At 43.9% G+C, this 6,339-nt stretch overlaps 1 pseudogene; it reads left to right on the top strand.

Moving 5' to 3' along the window:
- The first annotated feature begins 1,352 nt into the window (after nt 1-1,352).
- On the top strand, nt 1,353-1,766 carry LOC110547332 (small ribosomal subunit protein eS19-like; annotated as a pseudogene).
- The last annotated feature ends 4,573 nt before the right edge of the window (nt 1,767-6,339 follow it).

Raw genomic sequence — 6,339 nt, 5'->3', positions numbered from 1 at the left:
GACTGGCACTTGCTCAAACAACAACACTATGTCTACATAAAAGTCAGCAAAAGAAGAGTCGTGCCCACTGGCTAGCTTTCACAGTGTGAAAGGTGCTATGCCCGCTACCAGAGGAGTGTGCTCAGCATCAGTCATACCCAGCTGTAAACCTTGGGGGCTATTTGACTGATCTAACAAGACATGTCGTTGATCCAATAGTGGTATGAACATCACAAGAGTATCCAGCCACTTTCCGGTCAGATTTAAGGCCCGTCCACAAGATAAAACCCCGTACCTAGCACTGTTATTGGGCTGAGAAGCTACAGCTAGATAGGTCATAGGCCCTGGGGGGAGAAAATACTACTATTGTTTTTCTAAACGCACATAATATCAAACCATTCTTAATGAATTATCATACCCATAGCTTAAGGAACCCCTTAATCTCATCAGAGAAGATTCTGTCTGCAGTGTGATAATCAATACAGACAATCAATACCTACAATTAGAAAAGGTGTGGAGAATAACACACTGTTTAGCCCTAAAGGAGATATGTATATATATATATATATGTATGTATATATATATATGTATATATATGTGTGTGTGTGTACACACACACACACACACACACACACACACACACACACACACACCTTTCTCCAAAGTCTCAGATATCATTGTGAAAAACAGTAAGAGCCTGAGATGGTAAATGACTACAGAGAAACAGTTTTTTAAACACAAGAGGGCATTTGCACATTACTTGTCATAGCGTGTATAAAACCTGTCAGAGGCAAGCCAGATCAAGTCCCAGCACGGAGAGGGGAGCTGGGTCCCCGAAACCCTGACAAAGGGGGTGACGAGGGAATGACAGACATGCATACGGAAAAGCTGGGGTCACAGTGTTCTCTAATGCAGAGGCCACAGCAACCCGGAAGCCCAGCAAGGGGACGGGTTTAGCCATCTCTGCAGGAGTGGTCCTGAGAGAAGGAAGCTACGGTGAACATTTTCCACACACGCTGGCAGCATTTGCAATCAAACCAGAGGAAGTGTAGTCTGACCCTGGGGAAGGTCTTGCCACTCCCACGGGAGTGATCCTTGGTATGATCGCGTCTATGATTAAAAAGACCACATTTACTCGCTCCCTAGAGCTGGGCACAGAGTCCCACCCCTGAGGGAGGAGCTCGTGAGATCTGAGAAAGGAAGGGTCGGTTTTCTCTAAGAGGGTATGTAGCCGCTGGTAAGTCAGCCATGCTCCACTGGAAAGCCACACATTTCAAGAATATTTGGGCTGGAGCCGAGGCCATGTGCGAGTAGCAGGCCAAGACATGTCTGACCACTACAACCCCGGGGGCCCAAAGGGTTAGGTTGGAAGGATGCCTGGAGTTACTGTTAAAGGCGTTAACCAGCAGGAGTCCGTCAGAGCTGTGGCAGCCTTCCTCAAAATGTCAGGGAAGCTGAAAGCCCCCAAGTGGGTGGACACAGTCAGGCTGGCCAAACATAGGGAGCTTGCGCCTACGACGAGAACCAGTACTACGCATGAGCTGCTTCCACAACGCAGCACCGGTACCTCCGTGGTACTGCAGGGGTTGGCTCCCTGCCCAAGATCTACGGAGGACGGCAGAGAAACGGTGCCAGGCCCAGCCACTTCAGCCGGGTCCTCCAAGCCCGGGGGTGGGAGGGGGGTGGTGGGAAAGGAACAAGACGGGAGCTGCAAGCTAACACCCCAGGGACAGAGAGACGTGGACAGGATCGCTGGACAGGTGGCAACTGCCAACAAAAACCATTAGAACAAGGGATGCTGGATTAATACATTGCTTCACTCATTAAAGAGAGAGAGAATATTTGGGCAGCACAAATATTGCCTTGATGGGAAAAAAAGAAACAAAACACGAAATTGGGTGGGAAGGGATGGATCCAGGAAGGATTGGAAGGAGGGTGAAAATGATCAAAATTCAATATAGAAAACACTTAGAGAACTGATGAATAATATAAACAATGTGTAGGATAACAAATGTGACTCGGGTCTAACAAGACCAGGGAGTTGAATGTTTCTGCTGTGACTTCTACACAGGTCCTGATTGCCAGTAAGTGCAGACTCTGTTTTAGAATCTTGAACATGCAGTTATTGGTATCACAGGACGACAAGCACTTAACAGCAAGATACGTTCATTCCATTGACACAGGCTCTTTGTAGTCTAAGTGCTCAATAGCAGGGATCACTTTCCATGACCATTCACTAGGCCCCATGTAGTGTTCCAGAAACTGTCATTGCCAGCAACCACTGAACGGTTCAGAGGCTTCCATCCTCTTTTGTTTTTCTTCAGTGCTGGGCATCAAACACAAGGTCGTTTGGACGTACATGCTGGGCACTCTTCAAGTTGAGCTACGGCTCCAGATCATCAAGTCCAACCCTTCTCGTCATCAGACAAAGCCGCTGAGCAGGAGAAAGGGACTGATAGGTAGCTCAAGCTAAGGATTGCCAGCAATAGTGGTGCTGGTTCCTAAATGCTATTGTAGGCAGCAGTGTTCTCTGTTCTCATAGCCCTGGAATGCCACTGTCCCCATCTCCACAGACTGCAAAGTTACACCTTCTGATACCACAGCAGCTTCCAGAGATAATGGACTATTAAGAGGCCTGAGTTATCACAGCCCTGGGAAAGCATCAAATCACTAACACCAGGCCCCATATCTCCTTGTATCCCCGATTCCTCACACAAAGACCCTCTCCTCTGTTGTCACCACAGCCACGCTTCCTGCAAGCCTTATTCCACACCAAACCTTTGACTTCTCATTCAGGAATTTTCTTATCTGGGTCACTTCATTCTGTCAGTCATGCATATTTTTTTCTACTCACAACCCTATCACTAACTCAGCTTGCTCTCCGAACCCTTTCTGGATGTCAGCATCCGAGCAGACATAACATTACAACTAAAGCATGCCCCAACGCAAGCCTGACATCTTTGTCCCAAAACGCATTCTTCCTTGAGTGTCCCAGTCTCCATACGTCACTGTTCAAGCCAACAGCCTGAGAGCCAACCTAGATACCTTCCCTTCATTCCCTCTCTTTCTTCCGTCTACCCACCACGGCCCCAACATCTCTTTCTGATTACTTACACATCTAGCTTCTGTCGACTCTCACCTGGAGTTCTGCCATGGACTCTTGATTAGTCTTTCTGCATTCACTTGTGTCTGTTTCAAGCCATTCCCCAGCCTAGAGAAGATCCTTTAAAAAACTGTGTGTGTGTGTGTGTGTGTGTGTGTGTGTGTGTGTGTGTATGAGAGAGGGGGGTTATATGGACATTTTGCCTACATTTATGTCTGTGTACCACATGTATGTCTAGTGAAGAGCTGTCCTGAACTGGAGTTTCAGACCATTGTGAGTCACTGTGTGGGTGCTAAGAATTGAATCCAAGTCCCGTGGGAGAGCAATCCGTACTCCTGACTGCTGAGCCCCAGCTGTTACTTCAAGTAAGCAAATAAATTCACTTTTATGATTAATCCCAAATGCTTCCTGTGGCCTTGAAAGATTGAGGCCATTTCTGTCTGTTCTCTGACTTCATCTCCCCTCTCCCCACTTGCCTTCATTCTGTCCTCCAGCAATTCCTGTTTTTTGTAGTTCTTCAGCTTAAGCATCAACTCTGTAAGGACATACCCCATAGTTCATTTGGGAGGAGGTGGTGGCAGTGGCTCTGATGACAACACACTCTATACAACTCTCAAATACAACTCTTAAACAAGTGTTTAAGACTCACTTGCCTTCGCCATTCTGAAAAGGGTCCTTTCCATCCGCCTGCAGATTTTAGAGGCTGAGTCCTAATAGCCCTAGTCCTATTCTTCATGAGGGCAAGGCACAGGCTCTTTTCCCAGGACAAGCATGCTTTTACCATAGAACATTCCACTCCTGGAGGGTCCCCTCCAGATGTGAGGAGTCATAGCTTTACTCTGTGAGTGGAGAAACTGGAAGAAAAGTATAAGACCCCTGTACAGAGCCACAACACCAATCAAATGGTAGATAAAGTGGCATTGTTTCAAACATGGCTTACAGAATTCATCTGCATGAGAAAATCTCTTGGACGACTCCGCCCACTGGTGCTACTGACCTCATTCCTGGTTCACAGTGAGGAGCCGTCTTTAAGTGATGTGACTTTAATGTAGTATGAGTCACAGGTTTTACCTTGTATGTAGAGTAACTATAAGGGTCCAGGTAAGCAAGGCAAAGGTGACTACAGTACTAACACTGACATGACCCAGAAATAACAAAATAAGAAGCCAGTGAAACTGCACTGTTTTAATAACAGGTGTTGGGACACATATGATGTTTGGGGGAGGCAAACAGGCAAAAGAGCACACTTCAGAGTATGCCAAAAAGCACTGGGGACTGAGCAAGTTAGGCCAGTGGGTGTGAAACTGTGAACAGATGTCGAATCTCTGAAGTCCCAGACAAAACAAGCTCTGTTAAACCAATAAAAATATTTCTGTGTCCCCAAAGGGCACCTGTGCTCAGCTGACAGTTGTAACTGCCGAAATCACTTGTACATACAAATTCAAGCACGTTCCTGTATCCTTCCCTTGACTGCTCTAGAAAACTGAGCAAAACAGTAAAGCTACATCTCTAGATTCAGAAGACACAATGAAGTTGTCCACTGGACAACAAAAAAATGGAAATATTGGCCAGATCTATATTGATATGTCACACCATTGACAGACCAGCTCAGAACCTGTCAGTCCTGAGCTGACCCGGACAGCACAGCAATGTCTACAGGACAGCCATGGAGCCCTGAGTAACAGAACTCCTCCTCCTTCCCATACTGATTTTAAGAATGGAGTTCCCAATCAATCTTGATCATAAATCTCCTCTAAATAGAACTAGATCTTGTTCATCTATTGACCTACTCAGAAAACTGAACAAATACAAGTCCTGTCAAATTCCGTTAAGGCTAGAAAATGAAAAACAATCACCTGCTAAATGTTTGCCAGCGCCTCCATGGAAGGCCTCCCGTTTTCTGAGGAGAAGGAAAGAAGCAGGGAAATGGGGGAAGGGGAAGTGAGAGGGAAGGACTGGGAGGAAAGGAGGGAAAGGAAGCTGAGATGAGGAATAAAGTAAATTAACTGATTAACAAAAAATAAATAAATAAATAAATAAAATAAGAAAATAAAATCCCAAAAGTACGTAATGAGTTTTTAATGTTACAAACATGGAAGAGATGTGTTCTTTTCTTACAAGATGGTTCTTCTTGTTTCTGGCTGTGAAAAAAATAAAATAAAAGCTTGGCCCACCATAAGGCGAAGAAGCTCTTTGTCTTCGGAAGTTCAAGAGGACATGAATAAATAATCTCAGGACAGTTTCTCAAAAGAGAGGGAAAAACTCATACTTCAGCAACAAAATAATATAAATAAATAAATAAATATTGCTAACTGATAACTCTCAATGTTAATGGTCTCAATACCTCAAACAAAACACGCATGGTCTAACAGACTGCATTAGAAAACAGAATCCATCTTTCTGTCTCCAAGAAACACACCACACCATCAAGAATAGATAGATACCACCTTAGAGATAAAGGATGAAAAAAGGTATTCCAAGCAAATAGACCCAAGAAGCAAGCAGGTAGCTATTTTAATATCTGACAAAATAGACTTTAAATCAAAACTAATCAGAAGAGCTAGAGAATGATATCACACACTCATTAAAGGAAAAACCCACCAAGATGACATTTCTGTTCTTAATGTCTATGCCCCCAAAGTCAAGGGCACCGAAGAATCACTGCTACAGCTTAAATCACAAACACAACGGTGCTTGGCTAAAGTTATATATTGATGATGATGATGATGGGTGACTTCAATGCCCCACTCTTGGCAGCAGACCCCCATCTAGACAGAAACTGAACAGAGGAATGCCAGAGTTAGATAACATCATAAACCAAATAAACCTTACAGACACCTACAAAACATCCCACCAAACACTAAAGAATAAAATTTCTTCTCAAAAGCCCATGAAACTGTCTCCCGAGTTAACCACATATTAAGGCACAAAACAAGTCTTGACAGATATGGGTCAATTGAAATAACACTCTGTATTCTCGCTGACCACCATGGGTTAAAGCTGAATATCAACAACAATAAAAACATTAAGAAGCACACAAACTCATGGAAGCTGAAAAATAGACTACTGCATAAAAATTGGATCTAGACAGAAATCAAAGAAATTGAAAGCATTTTAGAATTGAATGAAAATAGAAACACAACATATTCAAACTTATGGGACAAAACAAATGCAGTTCTAAGAGGCAAGTTCACAGCACCAAGTTCACAATATGTACATATACCTTTGTATGTTGTATATATATATGATCTTAAATT

The sequence above is a fragment of the Meriones unguiculatus genome, chromosome 4 (genome assembly GCF_030254825.1).
Source record: "Meriones unguiculatus strain TT.TT164.6M chromosome 4, Bangor_MerUng_6.1, whole genome shotgun sequence".
In the NCBI taxonomy this organism is placed as follows: Eukaryota; Metazoa; Chordata; class Mammalia; order Rodentia; family Muridae; genus Meriones; species Meriones unguiculatus.
Note: the sequence above shows the minus strand (reverse complement) of the source record. Positions and strands in the feature narration are given on the sequence as shown.